Raw genomic sequence first — 16,230 nt, 5'->3', positions numbered from 1 at the left:
AAAAATTGTATCATGTTCGACATGAATTTACATCAAAGTAACCAAAAAAATTGAATCAACATCTAAAAGATAATAACTTTAAGAAATGTCCGCCCAAACAAATTTGAAAAAAAAATCATAATTGTATCCACAAAAAATTATCAATAATCTTAATATCATTACACACAAAACTTAAACCATAATTTTTTATAGATTCAGTAAAAACCAATTTACGTATAATATTTATGTACCCAATCAACAAAAAGTTTATAACCTTTAGCAAATTACACGTGCCATCTAAAAATTTATATTTATTATTAAACTAATAGATTCACATACCTTTTATGTACACGCGTACACGAAAAAATTGATGACATCATACTAAAATATTCTCATTATTAACTTAGAATTTTCCAAGCTAATAAAGCTTCAAATCACTAAATCTAAATCTTTATTTGCTTAGAATTTTCCAAACTAGGAATTATCGATGAATTAATAATCTTTTCAGAAAAAAAAAATAAAAATTAGGAAACAAAATCTTTACTTGTTTAAAGCCTTGAAATAAATTCAAAATAAATAATCAAAACCCCAAATCAATAAATCAAACTCATAAAATCTTATAGAAAATCAATTAATTCTTAATGGTTTAACATAACGAAGCTCTAATACCACTTGATAGAATTGTAAAATATTGGTATAAAACTTAATAAATCAGTATATGTCATTTTACATCATTAAGAATAGAAAACTAAATATGAAAGTATACTTAAATCCATCAATATATTGAAATATTCAAGTCTTGTGGTTTTTATCTTCTAAATTAACACAAGTATTTTAGAGAAAGTAAATCTCTTTTTTCAAAAGATAAGATGTTAAAAAAATGACATAGGTGTAATTTGGGAACCGTAATCCTAATATATAACTTTTGCATATTAATCTTAATTTTTAATCAATCCATCATCAATTAGAAATTATTTACTAAATTATCTACATATATTTGACTCATATTTTATTTAATAACCAAAGCCTGATAAGCTTTAACCACATTAGATCACTTTTAATTTGGCTAACCTTTTATGATAGTAGATAATACATGTAATTAATCTTATTGTGTATGTGATTCCATATTATCTAACGGATACATAAACTTAGAAACCGTAAGCAACTTGATACTTTTTTTACGTTCCTGGTTAACACTATTAAAGTACACTCTGGCGATCAATAGCACAATAACACATGACAACCTTACATTTTGACATGTGATGAAAAAAAAGAAAATTTTAAAATTTATAAAAAAATTATATTTTTCATGTGTTAAAATGTGAGGTTACCACGTGTCACAATGCTATTGGTTGTCAATGCCACATCAACATATTTTAACAATATTAGTCAAGTACCTAAAAAATATACCAAGTTTGCTTGTGGTTCCAAGTTTAGGTGCCAGTTAGGTCTAAAAAAGGTTAGGTACCAAGTAGGTATAAATTGTCGAGTTCAAGTACCTTCGTATATTCTAACTCATGTTTAAAATTACAATTTTTATTTGGAGTCTGTAACACCTCTTACCTAACCCGACTGTTGAGTCAAGGTATCGGGATGTCACATTCATCTTTGAGACAACTCCGGTCTCTCAAAAATTCCATTAAGCATTTCATTCAGGTTAACAACTTATAACACTCTTAAAGTGAGATTTATGTGCTAATCCAAGCATAAAACAAGCTTACAAAAGCTCTCTAAGTGGCCGAAATTCAATTCGGGAAAAAAGGGTGAAAATCAAAACCACTTAATGCTCGTCGCGAGTACAGGGTATCCAACATCATGACGTGACTATCTGAGTAGCCCTTGTCGCGACGTTGAACCTGCAAATTCAAAACCTACAACCAATGAAAATTTTGCAAATATACATTTATCAATCTTAAACATTGCTTGAATCATCATGAAACAACTTCAAACACATCCAAAATACAAAGTTTACAATGAAGATCATTACTCGGCAATTTCATCCTTTAGTATCATACATAACATTCTCAATGAGATCTTATGTACATGCCAAATCTAATGCCCTAAATTTAAAATTCATACTTCTTCCAAATCTTGAGATGTGATGTGATGAGTTGGAGTCGATCTTCACATTTACTTCAAAATAATCTTTACCTACGTATTTGAAAAGAAACACGTTAAGCTCACGAGAGCTTAGTAAGCATATTAAAAATCATACCATGCAAGTAAAATTAATTTATTTTTTAATTACATATATAAACATATATATACTACTGTTTTTTTTTCATTCAATCACCTTATACAAATTTTGTTTCCATATTAACTCCATTGAGATATCAATTCCATAAGTTATAAATTAGTTACTTGAGCCACATTAGATTCACTTCCCTCATATTGCTATTGCCCAATTGTAGACTTAAAAGAACACGATAGGATATATAAAAAAATCGATAAGATGCATCGAAGTGCCACTTACTTGCACCATAGTGTCGCTTTCACTTGCACCGTAGTGCCATTATCGCTAGCGTGCTTAATCACTTTCCTAATGGCATGCCATTTATATCTTACTAGTTCTCATTTTGTCTACATAGGCATTTAACATAAACAATTTCACTATGTTCACACAGCATTTAAAAATAGTTCTAACTTACACTTTTTACAATTTAGTCCTTTTTTATACACAATACACAATCAACTATCATCAATTCTCACTCAACATTTATTTCATCATCATCTAACATCTTACTTAAGTACTTTATATCACTATTTATTTCACCCATTTAAAATTTTCACTTTTTACAATTTAGTCCTTATTTAACAAATTCATCACACATACACATTTTCAATTCACTGTATAAATAATTCCACTTTCAAATAAATTTTCAAGTTCAAATCATTATTTTCTAGTACTAATGTATCCTATGAGTATAACTAAAGCAAAGTATCATATTTTCATTTAGGGCTTAGATTTTTTTTTCAAAGTAAAATTCTTGATATACTTACAACAAAAATTGCTTGAATGAACCCCTTTGTTCTTTCTTCCTTCACTCCTTTGCTATTTATTTGCCTTTTTCACCAATTGGATGTTCACCCTTCCTCTCATTCTCTTCAATAACACAAATACAACATTAATATCAAAACAAAAGTTACATGCTATTTCCATATATTTTTATGAGATAAATATGAAATCCTAAAAGGAACTCCATCATCCTTAGGGGCGTTTAGACGATTAACCGAACTAAACTAGTATTAATCGAGTTAATCAAAATTTTTAATCCTTTAATCATTAATTGAACCAAAATTTTTTCAAAAAAAAAAACCGAACTGAAATGTTTCGGTTAATTCGATCGGTTAACTGAATTAATCAAAATTTATATGGTTTATTTTTTTTATTAAAACAAGTATAAAACATATCAAAAAAAATTGATAATGTTTATTTGACCGAATTAACTGAATTAGTAATAGCCTAATACATATAATATATAATGTTATTTATTAAGTTCGGTTAATTCGATTAACTATCTGATTTCAAACCAAATTAACCGTTGACTAAAAATTCCAAAATATCTTTAACCGACCTCCGACCGAACTATATCAGTTAACTAACCAATTAATTGAATTAGATCTATTCGATCGGTTAATTTAATTTTAATGGAAGTTTGAACACCCTAATCATCTTTACCTTATTTACTCAAAATCCTTTAACATTTCTTCACTCTTCTTTATTCTCCAAAATGGATATTAACTAGCTTTACAAGATGGTAAGTTTACTATAGAATTGTCCTTTAGATTTACTAATAATCTATGAAGAAATTTGAAGTTTGAAAAAAGGGTTGAAAATGAAAAAGGGTTTAAAAAAAGAAACAAAACTTAGTAAAAATGGGGAGAGGCATGAAAGAGAAGCTAGAAAATGGTGGTGATACTTTTTTTATTATTTCTTTTCATCTTTCTTTTTCTACAACCTTCTATCAAAGTATCCATCCATTGTCCTTCTTTCTACATATATATTATTAAAAAAATCAAATCATCATTAAAATAAATGGTGTCTAACACTTTCACTATCATCCACATCTCCATGTACTTTCATGCTTAATTTACTCTCTAAGTCCTTCCTCTTTTTCTTATCCATTTAATTCCATCATCTTTTATTTTAAAATTTCACATTATGGCCCAGCACTCCTCACACTTCTATAATTTAATATTAACCCAAATTAACATTGTTTACTTCTAGAGTAATGTTTGAGATATTACAGAGTGAATCAATATTTACATTTATGAATTAATTTTTTGGGATCCATGTTTAAATCTACAAAATTACTATATTTAGTAATACATATTAAAGGAACACGAGTTTTGACCCCTTAGTTCCGTCCGTAACATTATTATTACAACATCTAAAAAAATGTAGATTCAAATATGTTTTAATGCGTAATACCTTTTATTTTATAAATGGAAGGTTTATTCATAATTTAGGAAATGGTATAAAAAATATTAGTATTTGCCACAATGTTCTTTTTTAACTCACATACAAAATTAAAATTTTGTCATCTTCATAATTTTTTATATATATAATATATTTATTTCTCAATTATTATTATTATACCCTAGATTTACTTATCACCTCAAATCTTGCTTATGAATATTTTAAGCTACATTACTTTTGTATTAAATATTTTTATATAAATAAATTGAATTAAAATTTATAATTGTTATAAACTTTATCCATGCATCAAACGCTAATATTTCTGGTAACTATAATCTCCAAATTAGATATTGTTTATATCTCCATCGTCCAAATCTAAAAATAATCAAAATATTTTAGGAATGCTCTAATGCAATAGATGAAAGAAATAAAAATATTATAAGAATATTCAATAAATTATTATTTTTTAAATAATTATTGCTGAAATAATAAAAATATAAATAATTTTATTGATTAGATTTGTTTATATAAAAAATATAAAAATATAAAAATTAAAAAAAAATATATATATAAATGTCAAGTACATAGTAAATTCGGAAAATGTTTACTTCGGGACTAGGGCATACGTCAGCATTGGGGGGGGGGGCTTAATGAGTGTGTTGGGATCTATTTAAGATTGCTTTGAGGAGGAGAGGTTTTCACAGCACAAAGAGGGAAGAGGGAGAAGGGGAAAGGAATTAAGTGTGAGGAGGTCGTACCTTGTATGGTCTACAGATTCCTACTATGGCTTTGATTTCCTTGAGTTCTCTCTCACTCTCACCCCAAAAAAACACTTACACTAGATCTACCATCATTTTATTGTTAAAGAGGGAAAGGGAGAAAGAGTTGCCGGGAGTTTATGGAAGTGGGATGGGTGGAAAGATTTGTATTTTCTCTCTTGATTTTCTAAGAATGTAAAGCAAATCTTTCCTACTCCTCCCATACCACTTATTTCCAGTTCTTCCTCTCCACTTCTTACTTTTCTCGATTGTTTTTGCTCTTTCTAGCACTCGGTAAGTTAAATCGGTAGATTCTTGTCTAATCTTCTAATTTTCCTTTCTATTATATAGATCTGTATATTATCTTTCACGGGTCTTCTGAGATTTGATTCGAGAAAGCTTTTTTGTTATGATTTCGAAATGGTTTCACAGTTGCATCGACATTTGAATTCAGCTTCTATTTTCTGTTTGAAAGCAAATTGATAAGTTCAGGTACAAAGGAAATCCTTATTTTGACTATAAAGAGTCACGAATCTCTTTAGTATTTCGGAAAGTAAAAGCTAATTTAACCAACATCGCAGAAATTTTTAGGTCTGGCGTTGGGTAGGTGAAGATCAATTAAATCGTTTGATTAATTGATTTAGTTGGAAGACAGGTGTGAAGTTTGATCCACTGCCCCAAAATAACTCAACAATAAAATAAGCTTTGCTAATGGATCTGATTGTCTTATGGAATTGAGTCGTTAGCGTTGTGTGGGTGAATAGATTCAGACCGGCGCGGCGGCACGTAAAGGTTTTATTGCACTGCCCAGAAAGCTTCCGCGAAAAATAGTTGAAGCATTTGGTTTTCTTCTCAATTTTTGTTCAATCTGTGTCTTTTCCCAAAAGAAATTATAAAGCTCAAATTCTGCTAGTACCATTGTATTTTGTTTAGGCTTAATTCATGATTTATCCTTTGGAGTGTACCTATTTTTTTACTCTGATATTTCAACTTTTTTTTTCTCAATTTATTTGGTATTTAAATATCAATTTTTTCTATTTTGATGCGTTAAAAAAATCTGGTCAGGATTTGTTAGGCGACGTTGGTCAATGGTGTTAGGTCTCTTTGCCAATGGAAAAGTGCCATCTTGATTATATTTGGTTAATAAAAAAATCCACATAGTAATTATATAGTTATAATATTAAATATTAAAAACATTCTTCATTTTAATTTGCCATCATTGATTGGTATTCTTTGACCATTGATCGATTGACCGGGTTGATTGATTGTTGACCTCTATTACTATTAGAATATTTCACGTGTTTATTTTTAGTATTATATTGATTAAAAAATAAGTAGTTATATATAATATATAAAAAAATTTAGAGGTTTAAATTTTTTTATAAATTGTAATCTGTAAAAAGTTAAAATACTATATAATTATTGAAAATTATTATAAGAAATATATTTAAATTCAAGGAGTTTAACAAAAATCCTTGAAATTTAAATATCTTAAATACTTTTTTTTAAAATACTTTTATAATTTTTTACATTTTTGTAATGATATTAATAATTTCAATTAATATATTTAATTATCTTATTTTTTTTTGTAAATTTTATTTTTATAAATTTTTTTATCATTTATATATTTATTTCTAGATTATATATATTTTTAAACTTTTTATTTATTTGTTTTCATTTTTCAGATTTTTAATGTATATGTATATTTAATTAAAATAAAGTCGCTATGTAGTTATTTATAAATAGCTATTAGATTTTTTTTTAACGTTGATAAAAAATTGGAGTAAAAAATATATTGGGAGCATACTTTAGGTATCAAATTGGAAAGTGATTGATACTCAAAATATCAAAATGAAACGAAAATGTGTTTAGGTACCAGATTGAAAAAATGAGTATACTTTAGAACTTAAGTCATGAATAGAGCTTTTTGTGTAAATAATGGATTTAGTATTGTAACTATTAAATTTATTAATGCGTTAAATATATTATCTTATATGTAATGTTATATATTACTCATTAAAAAAAATTAGTTAATCCACATTACTCAAAAAGTAGTTAATAGATTTGAAAATATAATTAAGAATGATTAAGTTGAAGAATATGAATAAAAATTTTAAATTTAATTATAAGATTAATAGTATAATTTAATGAAACAAATTTAATTATTATCATTTAGTCATAATTAATTTTAAAATTTAAAAAAATTAAAAATTAAATTGATGAAAGTATATGTATTAAATTCACAATTTATACAAAAGTGTAAAATACTTGTGAGCTTAACTTGGGTTGGACTTTTAAAGAAATCAAAATCTTTATTATTGATTTATTGTATAAGAAACTCTTCAAAATTAATTAAAATAGTTTTTAATCGAATTTAAATAATTAGTTCTACCATAAATTTAATTTAAGTAATTAATTTTTTGGCGCGTTTAATTTTATCACGGGGTATGCTAAGGTTGTACTACATGGTAAAAAGATTTAAAAATATAAAAAAATTAGAATTTTTAATTTTTTTAAATAATTAAAAATATTAAAAGAAAGACTAAATCTAGAAAATATTAAAACTGTAAATTAAGGTTGGAATTAAATCAAAGTTTAAAATGAATGGACCTAAATAAAAAATATCCCAAAATACAAAATAGTTGCTTCCCTTTCCACCCAGGTGAAGTGCAAAGCTTTGCATTGTTTGTGCGACACAAACCTTTTCCTTTCTTTTATTATTTGATAATATTAGTTGGTATTTTAGGATAATGTCGCTCATGACATGTTGGATACTCAAAATTACTGTAGTTTTCATAAATAATTTATAGCTTATGTCAAAATTTATTTTAATTAACAAACCCTGAGACTGAGGTGAGCATCGTTTTTCGTTGTTTTCAATATTTCGCTCTTGTTGTTTATGGCATAATATTCCGGTAAAAATCATACTATAATTTATGTATATAGAAAGGTGGAGATTGTGGTTGGAATAGGAAAATTTTTTATGATATCATTGCTGAAATGGAATACATATGAAAAATTATGTTTTTAGAATCGAATCGATAGTCGAATCAGTAAAATTATCGATTTTTTATCAGATCAATTTAATTGATTTAATATTAAAACAATAAAAATAATAAAAAATAAGGTTAATGATACTATAATTTGAAATATAAAAAAAATAAGGCCCATTTCTATCCGTTTGAGCTTGATGATAACTTCTTTCAATAAAAAAAAAAACTTGATGATAAGGTTTTTTAACCTAATATAATATGGTTCACTTTAAATATACCAATTTTATTCGCATTTTCCCTGTGGTTGCTGTCACACAAGATCAAATCTTTTTTCCATTTATGTGCTCTGTCATTCTTTCCTTAATCACTTTGATCTATCATTCTTTCACTCTTCACTTCTATTTGGTGGAGACGACCACGATCGGCGGAAACAAATGATCATCTTCAGTCCCCATCTTTGAAAGTACTTTATATTATTTAAGGCATATTGATATCTAGACCTGATCATAGGTCAAATCACTATCTAGGTCTAAATGCTCATTAAGATTTGAGCAAAAATATAAGTCCGAAAATTGAACTGATATATGATGATACTATGTTATTGTGAAATGTTTGAAATTAATAGTTTGAAATTAATTACTATATAGATTAGGAATTGACTCAAGTTGAGGATAACCAGGGAAAAGGGAAAATTGTTGATTAGTCTCTGATGTGAATCTAATTTGCTGATTTTTTCAGGTAAGTTCATATGGTATACTTATGTTTTGAATCTTAAATATTTGTTATAATGTGAATATCTATAAAATTAGTGAGCTTTGATTTATTTACAATTTAGTACAAAAAGGGTGAGATTTAGGTTTAATTGAAAATGGGTAACTATGAACTTGTATGATAGAAATTTCCCTGTTGAAACTTTTTTAACGTATCTTACACATGGTTACTAGTTGATTTCTGATTATACTGAGCTCCAGCGTTTGTTGCTTGAAGATACATGTGGTATAGATTTAGCCTAGACTGGTAACCTTACATGTATTTATAGCTCTGGCCAAGAATATGTCAATTAAAGGTTTATCTCGGATAGGTAATCTAACACGATTGTATGCTCAGCTCAGATGAGCCTTTGATGAAACTAATACCTATCTACTTGAGTTGTTTACTAAGCTTCATCGGCTAATACAATTAATATGAAAGGTGAAAACAAAATGTGTTGTGCAAAATGCTCAAAGATATCATAATGAAGGATCTAATGTCAAGTTTGAATATATGTATATCTATGAATGAGATGTGGTTAAATTGAAATGAAATGTTGTATTGTGCTTTGATGAACTAGGTAAACTTGATTATTCATGTTAGCTTTACATATTTACTTGTTATTTGAGGTAAGTTAATTGTTAACTACATGTGAGCTCACTAAGCATTTCATAATCCTTACCTTTTTTTTTCTTTTCTTGTAGATTTTGACTTTTGGAATGTGTCAATCGAATTTTCGAGGAGCTCACACTATTCATCACTTGATTCGATAGATTTTTAATCATTTGAACTCGATTATATGTGGCATGTAGTCAGAAGTGTCATGTTATTTGTAATGTTAAGTATGCTTGAATCATAGTTGATTATGAGCATCTAAGAAAATGACACTTGATCATATTTAACTAGTAGTGTTGTATTATGTAAAAATACATATGGGATATCATGTTATATGGAATGGTTGAAATGGTATAACTTGATGGAATAGTTTGCATATAATCTTGTTGTGAAATGGTGCCAAGTGATGGCCTATTGGCTAGTGAAATTTTAGGATTTTTTGATGATTGATTGTATTGTGTTAAATAGTTTTTGTGTAGGCCTTGATTGTACCTAAGGCACCAATTTAGATAACATTTGGTTTGAGCATGAATAAGTGCTAAAATGTGATGATTTTGACCTTTTTTGGCATTAAGTATCAATACCTTGAATAAGAGTATCGGTACTTTACCAAATTAACAATGTTTTAAAGTGACAGAATACAAATTTGCTATCGACACCAGTATAAAATATCGATCACTGAGGATGGGTATTTATAATTGTATATTGGTATCGATATAAAATGACTTGTTTTAGATTGTAAAAATTGGCAGAATGCCAAAACGGTATCGATACTGAATTTTGGTATCGATACCTAAACTCAAATTTTGAAAAGTTTTCAATATGGTCATTTTTCATGCTCATGTCAACTTTAGAGCTTTCTTAAACTCGATTTAGACTTGGTTTGTTTGTATTTCACATTATACATGATATTATGACATGAATTAGTATGTAGCAGTATTTTGAATCATGATTTGAATGTGATTTGTTTTGGTAACTGTAGTAGCATCTTGTAACTCGGGTTTGACGATCGGGCTGAGCTAGGGGTGTTACACAATCAATCCAATCCGATTTCAATAATAATGATGAGAAATGACCCTAATATTGTGGCTAGAATGTTATGCTAACACATGGGATTAGTTGTTGGATAATGCTAGAACATAGAACAAGGAGTGGAGACTGGTTAAATGGGAATTAACATCTATAAGGTAGCTTAAAATCAATATTGATGAAGTATATAAGAGCGTAGAGGAAATGGTTGTTGCAGGAGGTCATTCTAGAACATAATAGGAATTGGATCTTTGGGTTTGCATAAAGAATTAATAAGTGTTCTATTAATGAAATAGAACTATGGGAAATTTTTTATGGGATAAAACTGGTCTGGTCTTATGATGCTAAGAAAATCATTCTGGAATTAGATAGCCTTGCGACTGTAAAGTTGTTAAGTAGCAGTTTTGACGATACAACATACAACATAATCATCCGTCCTAGTGGAAGATTGATTCGATAAGATTGAGAGGTTATAATTCTACGCACATACAAAAAGGGAATAAAGTAGCAAATGCTTTAACGAGCTTAATGATGAGCAAGAGTTTGGGATTGCATACTTTACGAGGGTTATAAGATGAAGTTCTTTCAGTCATGCATGAAAATGATGAGTAAAAAACCATACAGAGATTTGCTATAGTTTAGCTGATGCAAGTATCAATGCCCAAAAAGAAGATTGTAAACGTGATGGGCGTTCTTTACCTCAAGACCCAATAACAAGTTCAAAAGCAAAGTAGATCAAGGCAAGATTGAATGAGACTATCCAAAACTTCAAAAGGCTTTAGAAGCGCATATGAAGAGAAGAAAAAAAAAATCAAGATTCACTTTTTTATTTTCAAGAAAATCAAGAAATTGAATCTTACTCCAATTTTGTTTTTTGGATGATTTCAAGAATCAAGAAAATCAACATTTCAAATATTGGAATTATTGATCCAAGAAATCAATTCTTGAAGTTGGTGCGCAATGGATCACACTTACGAGCTTGAATGAGCCAATTTCGAGAGCAAATGGAGCACAAGTCCAAGTCCTTGAAAAACGGTTCATTAGGATGTCCACAAGCCCAATATGAAGTTTGGAGAATGAGTTAGTTGAATATTTTGCCAAATTGTCAAAATGACCAAATTTGTAAATATTTTAATTTTCCTATTCAAATTTTATTCAATAAATGGATCATTGTGTAAAAAATCAGCCCAAGGAGCCTATTATAAGCCTTGATTGAATTTCCCATGAATTCCACACTTACCATATTTTTTCACATGTTATTTAGTTAGTTAGTTAGTTATTTGATGAGTTGTCATGCTTAGTTGGCATACTTATTAAAATCCTAAATTTAAGGACATAAGTTAACATTTGAGAGGCTATATATAGGGTCCCTTGTTATTTATTCATCTTTTTCTTAAATAAATATTCTTTAAGTTTAATCTCATTAATAATTTTTCTTAAGTTTTTCTACAAGAAGTTTTAACAATCTTTTAGATTGTTGGAATCATCTTCAAGTTTGGACTTGCCAAAAACACTTTCTTAGAGGGGAGATTAGATTCATTTGAAGGGGTTGTGGATTCTTTGATTCTAAGGCTCCTTAAGACATATATCACATCAATTCCATCTTCTTCTTTTTTTTTCTTTTTTTTATTGTTCGATTCTTGCTATTATTATTCTAATCTTTTGTTTGATTCAATTTCAAATCATAAACAACCAAGAAGAGACTTTCTCTCATAATTAGTCATCAAGAAACCTTCAACAATAGGAGATCTCCCCTTCTTTCATTGTGTAGAATTCTTTTGTTACAAAACAATTTTATTTTGACTTAAAAATTCATTATAATAAAATATTTTGATTTTTTTTTATTTCAGATCTATTTGGAAGCTTTCTTGGGGTTCAAGAATGATTTAATTTCTTTTAAGAGACCCTATTCAACCTCTTGTTGGACTCTTCCTTGGCTATCCTTCCCTTTTTTTGTGCTTTGATTTCTTTTTCTTTCATTCTTTTAGTTCAATAAATAATCTTTTTTGTTTCGTTGTTCAAATATGAATTAACTACCTATTTTCTCATCAAGATTGGTCACAATACGCTTCAATTTAGTGGATCTTCATTATTCTTGGCTGGTTGCACCTTCCTTACTCATTTTTTTGAATTTTCATTCGAATTTTGGTATTTTCTTATAAGTATCTATTATTATTAATTTATTTTCTCATCTTGGTAACTTTATTTCAATTGGAATCCATCAAGAACAAGTTCTCTCATAAACTAACTTGGACTTCTTTAAGATCCTTTATTCTTATTCTATAATACCCCTAACCCATATCCGTCACCGGAACAGGGTTACAAAGCATTACCGGAACTTTCAGAACATTTACAAATAAATCATGTCAATCACTGTTCTTTTTCTAAGATTATTTATAACGTCCCTTAAATGGACCCTCGAGGCCTAATACTAGCATTAGAATCGAGTCGAGACTTAATCAGAGACTCTAAGAATTTTTCGCAAAATTTCAAAAATTTTCCAAGTTATAGGGCACACACACCCGTGTGGTCCGAGGGACACGGCCGTGCTACAGGCCGTGTTCGACCCCATGTAACTCTCTGACTTGTGCACACGGCCATGCCATATGCCTGTGTGCTAGGCCGTGTGGTTAATTAATTATTTTCGAAATTAGGTGCAGGTTTCACATGGTCAAGACACACGTCCGTGTTCTAGGCTGTGTAGCGCACACGACTGAGACACACGCCCTTGTCCCTGCCCGTGTGCTCAATTCTGAGCATTCTATTTTCTCGAATTTAAGATGCAGGGGACACACGGACTAACCACTTGCCCATATACCAGGCCATGTGTCACACACGGTCTAGACACACACCCGTGTGGACAAAATAAAGTCATTCCTAGCTTCATTTCTTACCCAAAATTATACCAAATTCCTGCACCAAACTTATATACAAATACCAACCAATCCAAGCATTGAATTCAAGCAATTTATAACATCTAACATGATATATTGTTACATGCATTCATGCTTTTAAACTTACTTTTTATAGGCATACTCATTTCACCTTTCTCAATCAATCAATAATAAAAACTTATGTTATCTCTATAAAATAAATTTAAATACATATATACATGTACCAAAACAAAAACCTCACTAGCCATTCCAAGGGCTAGATTACAATAATCATTTACATTTACATACCAATATGACCAATATAACCTATACATGCCATTATAACCATAAATGATTTACCATATGTACCGAAAAAGGCCAATGGATAGTGTGAGTGATCTCCCGCCAAGCTTCCAATCCAACGAGCTTCTGATTTACTCTAAAACAAGGAAATAAAACTAAGTAGCATAAAATGCTTAGTAAGTTCGTATAACATGGTACTTAACTTACCATTCATTCTATTTTGAGGTAACTATGTAAGGCATATTCAATCAATTTGACCTCAAGCCCTATACATATACTCATTGCCCTTGTTAGTCATATATTTCATAATAATATCAAAACATATATGGGTTCAAAAACAATGAAGTTTCCATGGACATATGTTTTCCACAACATGTATTCATTTAACATGTACAAATCATCTCTTTACATTACAAGTATAATTTCATAATAGTTCATATCGAGTTCAGATTATTTCATGTCAGAACTTTACTCATATCATCAAAACATCAAGGTCACACGAGTAGTGGTACACTCAAGGTGTACAAGTCTATAATCAAGGATGAACATTCTCATCAGATAATTTCCATGTACAAATATCATCATCTCATACTTTCATATACCACTTGTCATGTATCATCATTTTCTTGTATTTCAAACGAATACGTGTAATAACTCATTTTGTTATTCATATCTTCTCATGTCTGGAATTTTCACACTTTGAATTTATCTGAAATATCGATGGATACATAGGTAGTACACTCGAGGTGTACAAATCAGGATCCGCCGATTCATATCCAATGGTACCTATAAGGTACTATTTCAGAGAGTACACTCTCAAGCCACATATGTATACAATAGGATTACTAGTCCAGGCTAACTCCTGTCTCCAATGTATATATACACAATAGAGCTTAGTTAGGATTATTAGTCCAGGCTAAATCCTTCTTATGACATATGCTTTAAAGAGCTTGATCTGAATTTCCTGTCCGGGCTAAATCCAATCCATAACATATGCTCGAGAGGACTTATATCAAGATTACCTATCCAGGCTAAATCCTATTAGAAATGAGGTCAAAGGATTACTCGTCAGAGCTAAATCCTGTAAGCAACAAATGTAGGACCTCAATCCATAAGGGAAATCACATTTATCCATCAATTTTCATTTATTCAAACAGGATTTAACATTCTTCAAGCATTATCAGGCATGTGATTATTTTATACATCTATAACATTCATATAATTCAAATAAACACATCCCACATTCATTTCAAGCATAAAAGTAACATTTTTATCATTTATCAGTTTTCGGGCATTATTGTTGATCGGGCTTTGTCAGATACAATTTCAATGTCACACACACACACACACACACACACACACACACACACACACACACACATATATATATATTTATACAATTCACAACGCAACATTTAATTCAAGCATATAAACATACACAAATTAGTTACACGAACTTACTTCGACAAATGTTCTTGTACGTAAAATCTACTAATCTGACATTTCCCTCTTTTCCTCGTTCTAGCTCCGAATTTGGTCTATCTAGATCCAATTTGGCCAAGAAAGTTTCTTCTCTCTCTCCTAGGGTTTCCATGGCATATTTTGGGGAAGAAGATGATGAAAATGATTTTTATTTCTATTTAATAATTTATCATATTTTAATTATTTTGATTTTCAATTTAGTCTTTAGCCTTTTTCTAATTTTCCATGGATGAATCATCCAAATATATCTACTATCTTTTTATTAATGGTATAATTACCATATAAGGACCTTAATTTTTGAATTCCATAGCTATTTGATCCTTCTAGCTACTAGAATTCACTTTTGCATTTTATGCGATTTGGTCCTTCCCGTAATTAAACACATAATCCGTAAAAAATTTTTATCAAAATTTTCACATGACATTTGTATCATATTATGAACCATAAAAGAAAAATAAAATAAATTTTTTTGGCTCAGATTTGTGGTCCCGAAACTACTATTCCGATTTCACCGAAATTGGGCTGTTACATGTTCTTTCTTTCATAATTGCTTGAGTTTATTTGATGTCTTTTAAGTCTTATATCTAACTCAATTTTTTTTTTCATTTCATGATGTTTCGAACATCAAGTTTCCGACAATTTGTCTAGAGCTCTAGGTCAAATCTATAACTTGGACAACTTTCGATCTTGTTCCGCACGCGCTTATGTCATTAGCATTTTGTTTTCTTTTCCTTCTCTATAAAAAAGGTGGGGATTAAGGTGTAAATTCAATGAGAATATTAGAAAAAGTAACATCATTTGGAAAAAAAAAGGTCACTAATGTTTTTTTTTCTTAAATTTCGTTAGAAGTCGTTTCTTTTTGAAACTTTTTTTAATTTTAAAAGTTCAGTCAACTATAATAAAAGTCATTCAACCATGCTCGTGTCTCTTTACAATGTATAAATTTTTGTTTATCACCAGCTATAAAAAGTTATAAAATCATCACCAAATTAATCAAATTTTTTTTTAAATTTTGGTAAGTGGTCATT

General features: G+C 29.1%; 1 long non-coding RNA gene across 1 annotated transcript; it reads left to right on the top strand.

The window, feature by feature from the left end:
• The first annotated feature begins 5,033 nt into the window (after positions 1 to 5,033).
• Positions 5,034 to 6,162, top strand: LOC107899002 (uncharacterized). The gene is made up of 2 exons (XR_001684552.2): positions 5,034 to 5,451; positions 5,590 to 6,162. It is a non-coding gene; the product is annotated as an uncharacterized lncRNA (long non-coding RNA).
• The last annotated feature ends 10,068 nt before the right edge of the window (positions 6,163 to 16,230 follow it).

The sequence above is a fragment of the Gossypium hirsutum genome, chromosome A04, assembly GCF_007990345.1.
Source record: "Gossypium hirsutum isolate 1008001.06 chromosome A04, Gossypium_hirsutum_v2.1, whole genome shotgun sequence".
In the NCBI taxonomy this organism is placed as follows: domain Eukaryota; kingdom Viridiplantae; phylum Streptophyta; class Magnoliopsida; order Malvales; family Malvaceae; genus Gossypium; species Gossypium hirsutum.
The sequence above is the reverse complement of the archived record's forward strand: the minus strand, read 5'-3'. Positions and strand labels throughout refer to the sequence as shown.